A 16,345-nucleotide genomic window follows, 5' to 3' on the forward strand; every position below is an offset into this window, starting at 1 on the left:
AATAGCTCCTGAGGGCAAAGGTCTCTTTTCTCTTCCCATTACTATCACAGCAAAGCCTCTGTCATTATGTTTTGAATTGCCCATCGGTCAGATTGGTAACAGTCATAACAAAAGGCATTCTGATGAATATTATTTAAATAGCTCTGCTAAAATCTAGTCTGGCCCCGAACATATTCCACCTTTACCCCATCTACCTAGTATAAACTATGGTTATTTTGTCAGACCAGCATTCATTTAAGTTACCAAGTGTCCTATTTGGAACTGCAAACATCCCTATGTAATCCAGTATTTGACTGGTTCACCCTAAACAAAAGAGATTGCTTGAAGAGGGACAAACAAATTGACAGGGTGTCTCAGGTCCCATCTGTGTACCTAATGCCCAGTAGATGTAGGAGAGGGGGACAGAGACGGAGTACCTCCACCTAGATCTAGAAAGGAAAGATCTAGAAGAAGCACAAAAAGAAAGGAGGGTATGGATGATCGACCAAGGCCATTACTATACAACTTTGCATGAGTTCTGTCCTATCAGGAGGTTCTCCTCCAAGCACGGACTCCTCAAAACCCAGTTCGAATGGGCCTCCTGAACCAAATGGCTGGGAGCTGGAACATTTTAGGGGGAAGTATCAAGTGCCCCAGGGCACAACAGACCAGAAGTAATGGAACTGAGCTATTTGGCTGTGGCTGGAGGGAAAAACCAAAGCAAACCAAACCACACCAAAACCTCAAGCTAGAAGTCTAGAATACTTATGGAATGTATAATCATTTTTCAGGGAAATTCTAGCTAAATTCTTCCAAGGCTTTCTTCAAAGGGTCAAGCACAGCATCGTGATAAAAAACAAACAAAGAAAGCACAGGGTTTATGACCCTTATTTAATAAAATTGCAATCAAGTCAGTGGCCTGTGCCTAAATATGAAAACAATTAGCCATAAGCTTAGAAGGCTAAGGGACTTGGCGATTCATGGATATGCTATTTGCTCCTCCATTCCCTCCATCCCAGGGCAATGAAAACTTGGGTGTGGACTATAGACAGCAAGCACCGCTGTGGGCCGCTGGACATTTTCATGAGTGGTGCCAAGAAACACAGAAATCAACCACTCCTCCAATGGTCTGGAATTTCAGGAAGGATATAAGCTCAGAGTGTCTTCTGGGGAGAACATAGCCAACTATGAAATAAGCACAAATAAAATAAGTGGGAGAGATGACTGTGTTAGTGTTCTTACCATTCAGATGCTACCTAGGCCGCTTATCTAATTACACTGGACACTACTGATCGCTCTGGTAGCATCTAAGCGTCTGCCAGGATTTCCTAACTGGGTGTGTTCTCCGTTTTCTTTCCCGAAGAGCTCATCAAGTCAGTTATATATTGCATTTATACACACAAATGAAAGACAAAGAGAGTTTAAACCTCAAGCACACAATTAAGGAAAGTTGCTGCAGAGGTGATACACTTCAAATATTTCTGAACTCACTTAAAGCAGAAAGGAGGCCCTTGGCAATGTTTACGTCACTAAGATAACAGGGAGGCCCTGGTGACGCTACTTTACCATGAAATTGCACACGTTGTTTGTTCAAATGGCTTCTGATTTCTCCAGTTTTGTGCCTTTAGTACTACGTGTCTCGCTAGTATTTTGCAATAGGTTAGGATGATTGCATATGTTTCATTAAAAGGTTTTCCATTTTGAAACAAAATATTAAATTATAGGCAATCTCTTCCTCTATGTTTTTAATTAATAAGAATTTTTTTCAAGGGAGAAAAGCCAAAATTAGCATTTAAATTGTGCACTTGCTTCTTTATAATGTAACGGGACCATCACATCACCTGGGGCGTTGGAATTCAAGAGAACACCATGAGCACTGAAATCATTCTCTAGACACATATAAAAACGAACTCCATAGAGATTGCTAAAAGACCTGCAACAGCAAAAAAAAAAAAAATATTTTTATGGCTTATTATCATTTTATTGTCCTACATCAATGAGATCCACTGGCAGTTAGTGACATGCCAAAAAAGAAAAAGAATATCTGATATATGTTGTGAGAGTGAAAGGCAAACTGAGGAAAATCTGAAAGGATATAAAATTTTGAACTTGCCTTTATAACCAGTTAAGTATAAATCAAAATGGTTTATGGGAGTAAATTTATAGCACTTTATAGAAAATCGTTCTTATTATTCATCATCTCTTTTTGTTTTAATAAACAGATTTCTAGCATTAGGAATCTATATTCACACATTACCACTGGCTATTGATCTCTGGAAAATATGCCATATTTAACAAAATTTATGCCATGCTTCATAGATGGTTGTTAATGTTCACCAAATCCATAGATTAAAGTAAATGGAACAGGGGTACCTGGGTGGCTGAGTCTGTTAAGCATCTGACTCTTGGTGTCAGCTCAGGTCATGGTCTGGGGTTCGTGAGTTTGAGCTTGGAGTCGGGCTCTGTGCTGACAGCATGGAGCATGCTTGGGATTCTCTCTCTCTCTCTCTCTCTCTCTCTCTCTCTCTCTCCCTCTGCCCCTCTTCCTTGGCTCATTCTCTTTCTCTCAAAATAAATAAATAGGCATTTAAAAAAATAAAATAAATGGAACAGAGGTCATCATTTGTATGAACTGGTTAGAAAAAAAATGCTTCTAAGAATTCTTTTCACTTGTGCAGACAGAGAAGCGGAAAGACAGTGACTGGGTGGTTTTTAACAAGGTAATCTTTTCTCCCTTAAATTCTAGTTTAAAAAAGTTCTGTAAAGTTAGCTTAAAGGGGGGATGAGAAAACACACAGGATGTGAGGCCATCTGAGAGAATGGTAAGTAATTCATGTTTATTGAGCATTCACTAAATGCTGGCCCCGGACCTAGGTGTAATATCTGGTGTACTTCATTTAATCCTTACAAAAACCCCAGAGGAAGACGCTATTATTTCATTTTATAAGTAAAGAAACTGAGACTCAGGAGGACTTGTTACATAACTTCCCTAAAATTACCCCAATAAAAGTGCCAGGATGCAGTCAGTTTTGCCTGCTCAAATTTTTGTGCAGCATTTCATCTGTTGAGATGGAAGGAGGTCTTTCTTGAAATAAAAGTAGTCTGTGTTCCAATAACACTTAGGAAATGTTGGGCTGCCCAAACCTAGCTAGATATCTTTTCTGTGTAACTTTTGCAGAGGTTTAAAATTTTTTTTAAATGTTTATTTATTATTGAGAGACAGAGAGAGACAGAGGGTGAGGAGGGGAGGGGGGCAGAGGGAGAGGGAGACACAGAATCTGAAGCAGGTTCCGGGCTCTGAGCTGTCAACACAGAGCCCGATGCGGGGCTCAAATTCACAAACCGTGAGATCATGACCTGAGCCAAAGTCGGACGCTTAACCGACTGAGCCACCCAGTCGCCCTGCAGAGGTTTTAATTAGGAACAGTGGATATTGAATCTGCAAGAGGTGACTATTGCATATGACATTTTTCAAAGGTAATTAACTGTAGAAACCTTTTGTCCTCGGACACCTGATTACATTATGAAAGCCAGGGCTAAATCATCTAAGGGGAAAGACACGGAGTGGTGGTGGGTATGGTGATGGTGCAGCGGTCACAGGTGAGAGAACCCCCACACTGCCTCCCCACCATGACCCATCACATCCTGCACTTCCTTCTAGTTCCTGGCCCTATTACACAGGGGAGGCAGGTGCTCCTAGGTCCTCTGCTAGAAAAGAGTTTCTCAGACACTGGAGGAAACTGTTGCAAGCAGAACACTTACTGTATTTGGTAGAAATTGTTTGGTAGGAACAGGTTTCTCTCCTCCACCCACCCCACGCCCCTCCCTTTTCATTTCAGGATCATTTTGAATGCCCAACACTGTCCTGGGCACTGGAGACATAGGAACAAGAGGCAGGAACAGGTAGGTAACTGCAACAAATGGGATGTGTGGAGATAAGGAAGCACACATTTTACAGAATTGCAGAACAGAAGCACATATCACCAGAGAAGGTTGTAGGATCAGGGCAAACTATTACCAGAGGATAAGGTACTGTATATTAAAAGTAACAGTATGTATCAATTCTGTTCCCCATAGGAAAGAGCTTTTATTATCTTTCTCTTGTTCTTAATTGAACACAGGTTTTTAAGACTCTAATAAACAAGACAACATGTTTAATTTTTCAAGACATCAGAAGCTTCAGAACAAGATTTCCTTCATTTTTCTCCCTCACAAGAATCAAATCCTCACTATACAAATTCCTGAAAGTTCATTAAGTTTCTCTTAGCCATAAAGACCCAAAATAAAGACTAAAATGCTACCATAGTGCTTTCTGATTAATTGATGATATCAATAGTAATCATTTGCCTCAAAGGTCATATAATATTAATGAGAGGAAAACATGTGCTCATATTTGGATGTTTAAGCATCCGCCTCAAAGATTTTTAAAGATTATCAATAATACTTAAGAAATTAAAGAAATTACCCAGAGTTTGAACTCCAAAGAAATCTTTTAGGAAAAAAATGTATAAAATGATTGTAGTTAAAATATTTAAAAAATAATTCAGCACATGCCGACCAGTCAGAACCCGTATGGGTCACAGCCTGAAGCAGGGTCCTGAAGACCCCAGAGATGACAGATATTAGCGATTTGCTAGAACTTGGGGAGATCTGAGGAGTCCTGGTGGAGGGGCTAAGGAGAGCAACAGAATAGCAGGAGGCACACAGGACCAGCTCAGTGAAACAGCTATTGATCAACAATTATAGAAGCATTTGAATATTTTAACAATAGCTACAACCATAATGGTGCCTATCTGTAGGGAACACTCACGATTTCTTAGAGATAAGAAACTAGGGGTGCGAGCTTCGGTTCATGATGCCACGGTCATGGGAATGAGCTCTGGATCGGGCTCCACCCTGAGGCTAGAGCCTGCTTAAGATTCTCTCTCTCTCTCCCTCTCCCCCTCTCCCTTGCTTGCACACATTCTCTCTCTCTCTCTCTCTCTAACTAAATTTTAAAAAAGGTAAAACATTTGGCTTTGCTTTGTCTACGTAAAGAATGATATAAATTAAGCCTTAGTAGTATACTATCGAAGATTCTTCAAAAAGCAGTTTAGGCCATTGTTTATACAAGAACCTGGTTTTCTTGGATTTATCTAAAGGGTCATTTATTTATATTAGGCAACTGCTGCAGGACTCCTTATTTCTAACCACACATCTGAGATGCAACCTTCTGTATATAGTCTATTAAGTGCATGTTTTGTCTCCCTTTTCCTTAGCCAAAAAAGAATCTAATCATTACCCATAAAATTTACATATCAGTTGTTTTGAAACAACTGGGTTGCCGTAAGTTTCTGGTATATTGTGACTTGTTATTGCCAGTTCACTAGGACTGGAATAATGGACATGAGAGGTTAAGCTATGTCAGTCCTCTCTCTTCCACTTCTTGTTATAAAGTCCCAATGTTTTCAAATGGTTAGCACTATTACAGAGGGTCTACAGGATCTGGAGATTTTCATAAGCATATTAACAAACATTCTTTCCTTTTCTCACTCCCCTTCATAAATATTGATTCTATATATAATCACATTATATATACTTATATTTACATTTATAAAATAAGACAAAGAGAAGGAAAAACTTCCTGAATAAGGGAGAAATTTTCATTATTTAGAAATCACTTACATTGAACATTAAAAATGAGGACTTTATCAGTTCCACAGACTGGACTCTGTAAGTTAAAAGAAAAAAAGTATTATGTCAACAATACTGATTGAGGTTTTTTTTAAATGTTTATTTATTTTGAGAGAGAGAAAGCATGTAAGTGGAGGAGGAGAAGAGAGACAATCCCAAGCAAGCTCTGCACTGTCAGCACAAAGCCCCACATGAGGCTCGATCTCATGAGCTGAAACCAAGGGTCAAATGTTTAACCAACTGAGCCACTCAGGCTCCCCAAGTTTTAAAAGAATATTCAAATACAGTATTCTCATTGTTCAAATGAAACTTAAATAATTTGAATGCAATTAAAATAATACCAGATAAAAATAAAATAAAATCACATTACTTTCCTCTTATTTTATAAATGAAAGAAAAATAAGTAGGTTACATAAAAATCAAAGTCTATTGATTCAAATCAAAATCACAATGAGATATCACCTCATACCCATCAGAATGGCTAGTATCAAAAAGACAAGAAATAATGAGTGTAGGTAAGGATGTGGAGAAAAGAGAACCCTTGTACTCTGATGAGAGTAGTTGATGAGAATGTAAATTGGTACAGCCACTGAAGAAAATGGTATGAAGTTTCCTCAAATAATTAAAATTAGGAATTCCATATGATCCAGTAAATCCACTATGGGGTATACTCAGAGAAAATAGAAACATTAATTTGAAAAGATACATGCACCCCTATGTTTATAGCAGCATTATTTGCCATACCCAAGATATGGAAGCAGCCCAAGTATTCATCCATAGATGAATGGATGAAGAAGATGTGGCATATATAAATACTAGAATATTACTCAGACCTAAATACAGATGAGATCTTGCCATTTGCAACAACATAGATAAACTTAGACAACATTATACGAAGGGAAATAAGAGAAAGACAAATAATTTTCTAACTCAAGATTTATGCTATAAAATGGGAATAAGCCTTCTTTGTGACTAACAAACCGTTAAAATTGTTGTGTATCTCTTAAAAAAAAGTCATTATACAGGAACTATCAAATAGATATCCAAGAGGAGGAAGAGGAGGGAAAGAGGACTTCTTGAATACGATGCCCTGGAAGGAAGATGAAAATAGAATGTTTGTCTAGAGTCAGATTAGTTCACACAATAACTGTGAGGCGAGTATTTGACAAGTCAGTCATGATTAAGGAAAACAAGGCAACAGGGCATGCAGGACCCTTTGCCACCTCTACTTCCATATTTCTCTGTTGATGGGGTTCAGAACACACTACCCCAAAATATGCTTCCTTGGCATACAGAATATCTTAAGCTGAAAGAGTTTGAGAAAATGGTAGAATCAGGAAGATCACACCAACTTAAGAACCATGAGATCATGACCTACTGCCCTTCTTCCCTGAAATGGGTCATAAATCCCACATGAAAGATATCCTCTACCAGGGGCTACCCCCTGTACCAGGAGGGAGACAGACATTCTTATCACCAGAGACAGGGAATTTGGGGTCGAGAAATCTATATAAACAAACCCCATTAAGAGTCAGATGCTTGATGGCGGCGTAGGAGGACGCGGGGCTCACAGCGCGTCCGGCCGATCACTTAGATTCCACCTACACCTGCCTAAAGAACCCAGAAAACCGCCAGAGGATTAGCAGAAGGGAGTCTCAGGAGTCAAGCGCAGACCAGAGGCCCACGGAAGAGGGTAGGAAGGGCGGCGAGGCGGTGCGCGCTCCACGGACTGGCGGAAGGGAGCCGGGGCGGAGGGGCGGCTCGCCGGCCAAGCAGAGCCCCCGAGTCTGGCTGGCAAAAGCGGAGGGGCCGGACACACTGTGTTCCGACAGCAAGCGCGACTTAGCGTCTGGGAGGTCATAAGTTAACAGCTCTGCTCGGAAAGCAGGAAGGCTGGAGGACAAAGGGAGGGAGAGCTGCTGAGCCCCCGGACGGCAGAGCTCAGCTTGGCGGGGAACAAAGGCGCCAGCGCCATCTCCCCCGCCCATCCCTCAGCCAAAATCCCAAAGGGAACCAGTTCCTGCCAGGGAACTTGCTCGCTCCGCGCAAACACCCAACTCTGTGCTTCTGCGGAGCCAAACCTCCGGCAGCGGATCTGACTCCCTCCCGCTGCCACAGGGCTCCTCCTGAAGTGGATCACCTAAGGAGAAGCGAGCTAAGCCTGCCCCTCCAGCCCCCGTGCACCTTGCCTACCCACCCCAGCTAATACGCCAGATCCCCAGCAACACAAGCCTGGCAGTGTGCAAGTAGCCCAGACGGGACACGCCACCCCACAGTGAATCCCGCCCCTAGGAGAGGGGAAGAGAAGGCACACACCAGTCTGACTGTGGCCCCAGCAGTGGGCTGGGGGCAGACATCGGGTCGGACTGCGGCCCCGCCCACTAACTCCAGTTATACACCACAGCACAGGGGAAATGCCCTGCAGGTCCTCACCACGCCAGGGACTCTCCAAAATGACCAAATGGAAGAATTCCCCTCAGAAGAATCTCCAGGAAATAACAACAGCTAATGAACTGATCAAAAAGGATTTAAATAATATAACAGAAAGTGAATTTAGAATAATAGTCATAAAATTAATCGCTGGGCTTGAAAACAGTATACAGGACAGCAGAGAATCTCTTGCCATAAAGATCGAGGGACTAAGGAACAGTCACGAGGAGTTGAAAAACGCTTTAAACGAAATGCAAAACAAAATGGAAACCACAATGGCTCGGCTTGAAGAGGCAGAGGAGAGAATAGGTGAACTAGAAGATAAAGTTATGGAGAAAGAGGAAGCTGAAAGAAAGAGAGATAAAAAAAATCCAGGAGTATGAGGGGAAAATTAGAGAACTAAGTGACTCACTAAAAAAAAATAATATACGCATAATTGGTATCCCAGAGGAGGAAGAGAGAGGGAAAGGTGCTGAAGGGGTACTTGAACAAATTATAGCTGAGAACTTCCCTGAACTGGGGAAGGAAAAAGGCATTGAAATCCAAGAGGCACAGAGAACTCCCTTCAGACGTAACTTGAATCGATCTTCTGCACGACATATCATAGTGAAACTGGCAAAATACAAGGATAAAGAGAAAATTCTGAAAGCAGCAAGGGATAAACGTGCCCTCACATATAAAGGGAGACCTATAAGACTCGTGACTGATCTCTCCTTTGAAACTTGGCAGGCCAGAAAGGCTTGGCACGATATCTACAGTGTGCTAAACAGAAAAAATATGCAGCCGAGAATCCTTTATCCAGCAAGTCTGTCATTTAGAATAGAAGGAGAGATAAAGGTCTTCCCAAACAAACAAAAACTGAAGGAATTTGTCACCACGAAACCAGCCCTACAAGAGATCCTAAGGGGGATCCTGTGAGACAAAGTACCAGAGACATCACTACAAACATAAAACATACAGACATCACAATGACTCTAAACCCATATCTTTCTATAATAACACTGAATGTAAATGGATTAAATGCGCCAACTAAAAGACATAGGGTATCAGAATGGATAAAAAAACAAGACCCATCTATTTGCTGTCTACAAGAGACTCATTTTAGATCTGAGGATACGTTTAGATTGAGAGTGAGGGGATGGAGAACTATTTATCATGCTCCTGGAAGCCAAAAGAAAGCTGGAGTAGCCATACTTATATCAGACAAACTAGACTTTAAATTAAAGGCTGTAACAAGAGATGAAGAAGGGCATTATATAATAATCACAGGGTCTATCCACCAGGAAGAGCTAACTATTATAAATGTCTATGCGCCAAATACCCGAGCCCCCAGATATATAAAACAATTACTCATAAACATAAGCAACCTTATTGATAAGAATGTGGTCATTGCAGGGGACTTTAACACCCCACTTACAGAAATGGATAGATCATCTAGACACACAGTCAATAAAGAAACAAGGGCCCTGAAGGATACATTGGATCAGATGGACTTGACAGATATATTTAGAACTCTGCAGCCCAAAGCAACAGAATATACTTTCTTCTCGAGTGCACATGGAACATTCTCCAAGATAGATCATATACTGGGTCACAAAACAGCCCTTCATAAGTTTACAAGAATTGAAATTATACCATGCATACTTTCAGACCACAATGCTATGAAGCTTGAAATCAACCACAGGAAAAAGTCTGGAAAACCTCCAAAAGCATGGAGGTTAAAGAACACCCTACTAACGAATGAGTGGGTCAACCAGGCAATTAGAGAAGAAATTAAAATATATATGGAAACAAACGAAAATGAAAATACAACAATCCAAACGCTTTGGGATGCAGCGAAGGCAGTCCTGAGAGGAAAATACATTGCAATCCAGGTCTGTCTCAAGAAACAAGAAAAATCCCAAATACAAAACCTAACAGCACACCTAAAGGAAATAGAAGCAGAACAGCAAAGGCAGCCTAAACCCAGCAGAAGAAGAGAAATAATAAAGATCAGAGCAGAAATAAACAATATAGAATCTAAAACAACTGTAGAGCAGATCAACGAAACCAAGAGTTGGTTTTTTGAAAAAATAAACAAAATTGACAAACCTCTAGCCAGGCTTCTCAAAAAGAAAAGGGAGATGACCCAAATAGATAAAATCATGAATGAAAATGGAATGATTACAACCAATCCCTCAGAGATACAAACAATTATCAGGGAATACTATGAAAAATTATATGCCAGCAAATTGGACAACCTGGAAGAAATGGACAAATTCCTAAACACCCACACGCTTCCAAAACTCAATCAGGAGGAAATAGAAAGCTTGAACAGACCCATAACCAGCGAAGAAATTGAATCGGTTATCAAAAATCTCCCAACAAATAAGAGTCCAGGACCAGATGGCTTCCCAGGGGAGTTCTACCAGACATTTAAAGCAGAGATAATACCTATCCTTCTCAAGCTATTCCAAGAAATAGAAAGGGAAGGAAAACTTCCAGACTCATTCTATGAAGCCAGTATTACTTTGATTCCTAAACCAGACAGAGACCCAGTAAAAAAAGAGAACTACAGGCCAATATCCCTGATGAATATGGATGCAAAAATTCTTAATAAGATACTAGCAAATCGAATTCAACAGCATATAAAAAGAATTATTCACCATGATCAAGTGGGATTCATTCCTGGGATGCAGGGCTGGTTCAACATTCGCAAATCGATCAACGTGATACATCACATTAACAAAAAAAAAGAGAAGAACCATATGATCCTGTCAATCGATGCAGAAAAGGCCTTTGACAAAATCCAGCACCCTTTCTTAATAAAAACCCTCGAGAAAGTCGGGATAGAAGGAACATACTTAAAGATCATAAAGGCCATTTATGAAAAGCCCACAGCTAACATCATCCTCAACGGGGAAAAACTGAGAGCTTTTTCCCTGAGATCAGGAACACGACAGGGATGCCCACTGTCACCGCTGTTGTTCAATATAGTGCTGGAAGTTCTAGCATCAGCAATCAGACAACAAAAGGAAATCAAAGGCATCAAAATTGGCAAAGATGAAGTCAAGCTTTCGCTTTTTGCAGATGACATGATATTATACATGGAAAATCCGATAGACTCCACCAAAAGTCTGCTAGAACTGATACATGAATTCAGCAAAGTTGTAGGATACAAAATCAATGTGCAGAAATCAGTTGCATTCTTATACACTAACAATGAAGCAACAGAAAGACAAATGAAGAAACTGATCCCATTCACAATTGCACCAAGAAGCATAAAATACCTAGGAATAAATCTAACCAAAGATGTAAAAGATCTGTATGCTGAAAACTATAGAAAGCTTATGCAGGTAATTGAAGAAGATATAAAGAAATGGAAAGACATTCCCTGCTCATGGACTGGAAGAATAAATATTGTCAAAATGTCAATACTACCCAAAGCTATCTACACATTCAATGCAATCCCAATCAAAATTGCACCAGCATTCTTCTCGAAACTAGAACAAGCAATCCTGAAATTCATATGGAACCACAAAAGGCCCTGAATAGCCAAAGTAATTTTGAAGAAAAAGACCAAAGCAGGAGGCATCACAATCCCAGACTTTAGCCTCTACTACAAAGCTGTCATCATCAAGACAGCATGGTATTGGCATAAAAACAGACACATAGACCAATGGAATAGAATAGAAACCCCAGAACTAGACCCACAAACGTATGGCCAACTCATCTTTGACAAAGCAGGAAAGAACATCCAATGGAAAAAAGACAGTCTCTTTAACAAATGGTGCTGGGAGAACTGGATAGCAACATGCAGAAGGCTGAAACTAGACCACTTTCTCACACCATTCACAAAAATAAACTCAAAATGGATAAAGGACCTGAATGTGAGACAGGAAACCATCAAAACCTTAGAGGAGAAAGCAGGAAAAGACCTCTCTGACCTCAGCCGTAGCAATCTCTTACTCGGCACATCCCCAAAGGCAAGGGAATTAAAAGCAAAAGTGAATTACTGGGACCTTATGAAGATAAAAAGCTTCTGCACAGCAAAGGAAACAACCAACAAAACTAAAAGGCAGCCAACGGAATGGGAAAAGATATTTGCAAATGACACATCGGACAAAGGGCTAGTATCCAAAATCTATAAAGAGCTCATCAAACTCCACACCCGAAAAACAAATAACCCAGTGAAGAAATGGGCAGAAAACATGAATAGACACTTCTCTAAAGAAGACATCCGGATGGCCAACAGCACATGAAAAGATGCTCAACGTCGCTCCTTATCAGGGAAATACAAATCAAAACCACACTCAGATACCACCTCACGCCAGTCAGAGTGGCCAAAATGAAGAAATCAGGAGACTATAAATGCTGGAGAGGATGTGGAGAAATAGGAACCCTCTTGCACTGTTGGTGGGAATGCAAATTGGTGCAGCCGCTCTGGAAAGCAGTGTGGAGGTTCCTCAGAAAATTAAAAATAGACCTACCCTATGACCCAGCAATAGCACTGCTAGGAATTTATCCAAGGGATACAGGAGTACTGATGCATAGGGGCACCTGTACCCCAATGTTTATAGCGGCACTCTCAACAATAGCCAAATTATGGAAAGAGCCTAAATGTCCATCAACTGATGAATGGATAAAGAAATTGTGGTTTATATACACAATGGAATACTACGTGGCAATGAGAAAAAATGAAATATGGCCTTTTGTAGCAACATGGATGGAACTGGAGAGTGTGATGCTAAGTGAAATAAGCCATACAGAGAAAGACAGATACCATATGGTTTCACTCTTATGTGGATCCTGAGAAACATAACAGAAACCCATGGGGGAGGGGAAGGAAGGAAAGAAAAAAAAAAAAGAGGTTAGAGTGGGAGAGAGCCAAAGCATAAGAGACTGTTAAAAACTGAGAACAAACTGAGGGTTGATGGGGGGTGGGAGGGAGGGCAGGGTGGGTGATGGGTATTGAGGAGGGCACCTTTTGGGATGAGCACTGGGTGTTGTATGGAAACCAATTTGACAGTAAATTTCATATATTAAAAAAAAAAAAACAAAAAAAAAAACCCATTAAACTGACCCTTAAATCCTGGCTACTCCTTCACTATTCATTAACTCTAGACTCAACCCCGTTGTGATAGCAATTCTTCACAAATTTATTGTTAAATTTTTTTTAACATTTATTTATTTTTGAGAGACAGAGCATGAGCAGGAGAGGGACAGAGAGAGAGGGAGACACAGAATCCAAAGCAAGCTCCAGGTTCTGAGCTGTCAGCACAGAGCCCAATGTGGGGCTCAAAACCATGAATTTTGAGATCATGACCTGAGCTGAAGTTGGACGCTCAACCGACTGAGCCACCCAGGCACACCTTTTTCTCCACAAATGCATTGATTGTCTAAAAGGTATAAAAGCTTCCTGCTCTGGTAACTTCTTCATGTGTTCATCGTCTTGTGAAGATTCCTTGTGCATATAAACATTTTGTAAAATTTGTACACTTTTATTCTTCTAATCTTTTGTCAGTTTAATTTGCAGACCCAGCCAGGGACCCTAAGAAAACTTTTTTCTCCCTTACATTATCACATGAGCTATGTAGTGACATGGATTATAAAGCCATTTCATACAAGACTTTCATATTCTTCTGGGCCTTTCCTGGGTAGTTCCCTTCAACTAAAAAGGCCTCACTGCAGCCTGCTCTTCCCTGAAATTTCCCCGAGTTCTTCCTATCAGAATTTAAATCTCCTTTTCCATTCCTCACAACTTCATTTGGCATTTCCTTCATTCTCTCAGCTTTCATTGGCCTTTTTGAAAATAGGTAGTTTTATTCTCAACAACAAACACTCACTGAATGTTGAGAAAGTATCATGTTCTCTATTCACTTGAAGAAAACACAAGGTGTGACAAAATGTATTGAGTTTCTGTTGTGGGAATGGCTTTACACGGAGTCATAGGGAACTCACTCCTTTTGCTCTCCCCCTGGGTGCTAACTCTCAAATCCCCAGAGGAAGCCCTATGCAGCTGTCTAACAGGAGACATAGGAGGCATTTACCACACACACACAGACTTGCCCCACACGCGGCAGCACTGGGTGTCAGGTTACGCTAAACACTAGATTAAACAATGCAGTACAGGGAAATTCTGTCTGAACAGACAGTGAGCTAATCTGAGTTCTAATCCCACTTCTATGATTCATTCATACAGACAGGTTTCTTCAGGTTTCTGGGATTTGTTTCTACAAAACAACAAGGCTAAACAAGATAGACCCTGATTACCTTTTTATCCCTTTAGTCTAAATGTAGAGGACCCTCAACATGTATCACTAAGCAATTTCAAAAGAATTTCATTTAAATTTAGATCAGCCCCCCAACCCCGCCCTGTCGACTGTTTCCCTGCTATGTGCTCCTTCTCGACCTCCCTGTCTGTTACCATAGATGAAGTGCCTGTGCTCCTCAGATGAACTTCACTGGCCTCCAGCCTTTCCCCCTCTTTTTATTATGCCATCTTTCATAACATCGTATAAGCTCACTGTTTTTATTATCTTAAGGGAAAGAAAAGAGCTTTTCCCTCTCCTGACACCATTTGCTCCATTTCTTTCTCCTTAAAATCAGATTTCCCAAAAGAGTTGTTGACACCCAGCCTTTCCAATTTCCCTCTCCAGTCTCACTTGAAGATACTCCTCTCTGGCCCTAAATACCACAAAACTCTACTGAGCTGCTCTTGCCAAGGTGCACTAGGGAGCTCTGAGATGTGCTGAGCAACATTGTACCTATAGTCAACAATAACATTTCCCACATTTAAAACTCTGTTAAGAAGGTAGATCTCATGTGAAGTGTTTTTACCACAATAAACTTTTTTTCTAAAGGAGCCATTTGACGGAATGGATCAAACCCTCCTTCCTGAGACACTTATAAAAGACTATAGTTTTTTCAATTTAAGTGAAAAAACACTGTATTTGTCTAATGTCAGTCCAACTGCATCTTGCTATATTTTTGCATCTCTAAAATGTATACTTAAGATAATGGGTAAGTATTCATTGATATTTCCTTATTGAATATTTACTACATGCTTGGATATGTGCAGCTTGCTAAAATGCACCAGACATTGATTCTGCCCCAAAAGAGATTCAATCCAGAGGAAAACAAATATAAGATAGAAAAGTGAGTGCATAGCTTGCAAAATACAGATAGAAGATCTTAAAGAAAAGTACAGATGTGGTGCCACAACGTTAAAAAGGCAGATGACTTCCATGTATGGTGATCGGGAAAACATCATAAGAGCATAGATTACACATGGAAAGAATTTTGATAAGCAGGGGCAGGACAGAAAACCATTCAAGGAAGAGGAAATAGTTTGGATACATATGGAAAGGAAGAAAAGTAGAGAGCAGGTCCCAGAAATAGCAAGCCAGTAGTCTAGTTCTGCTAGAAGTTGGAAGTACAAAGAACACTAGGAAATTTCATTGGGGTGTGAAGGTGTGGATTCAGTTTTGGACACTGTAAAGTTGAAAGGACTAAGGGAACCATTGAGTTCCTGTTGTCCAAGAGGAAGCTGAAAGTATGGATTTGGAGGGAATCAAGGCTTGCAATGGAGATTTAGAGAATGGAGAATGGGGGCGGCTGGAAAAGTCACAGCATTATCAAGGGGGAAGTGCAGACAAAAGAGATAAGGAGTAAGTGAAATAATTAAATATTGTTTTTTATGTGGCTTTCTCAGTATACAACTGGTGAAATTTCAGTATATTCAAGTTCACAATTACTACACTGGAAAATATTTATTAAGTACCAATTATTCTATGTATTGGGGATGCTGAAGGGAGATAAATAGATGGAGTTTCTGCCCTCAAGAATATTTTCTTCCAGTAGAAGACAATAAACACATTAAACAAACACATTAATAAGAAATTTTCAAGTATTGATTATAAGACAAAATATGGGGGTGCCTGGGTGGCTCAGTCAGTTGAGCATCTGGCTTTGGCTCAGGTCATGATCTCGTGGTTCGTGAGTTCAAGCCCCACGTTAGGCTCTCTGCTGACAGTGTGGTCCCTGCTTCAGATCCTCTGTCTCCTTCTCTTTCTGCCCCTCGCCTCCTCAAAAATAAATACATAAACATTTAAAAAAGGACAAAATATGTACCTGCAATAAAGGGTGAAGGAGGAGGAGAGTCTGCTTTTTAACTATCTCTTAAATAAAATTACCATTTATGGAGAACACAGCTTTGTCTAGACTATTTCATTCAAGGCTTAGTAAAAACCTAATTTTGTAGAAAAAGAAGCTAGGTGAGGAA

Source organism: Panthera tigris, chromosome B4, assembly GCF_018350195.1.
Source record: "Panthera tigris isolate Pti1 chromosome B4, P.tigris_Pti1_mat1.1, whole genome shotgun sequence".
Lineage (NCBI taxonomy): Eukaryota > Metazoa > Chordata > Mammalia > Carnivora > Felidae > Panthera > Panthera tigris.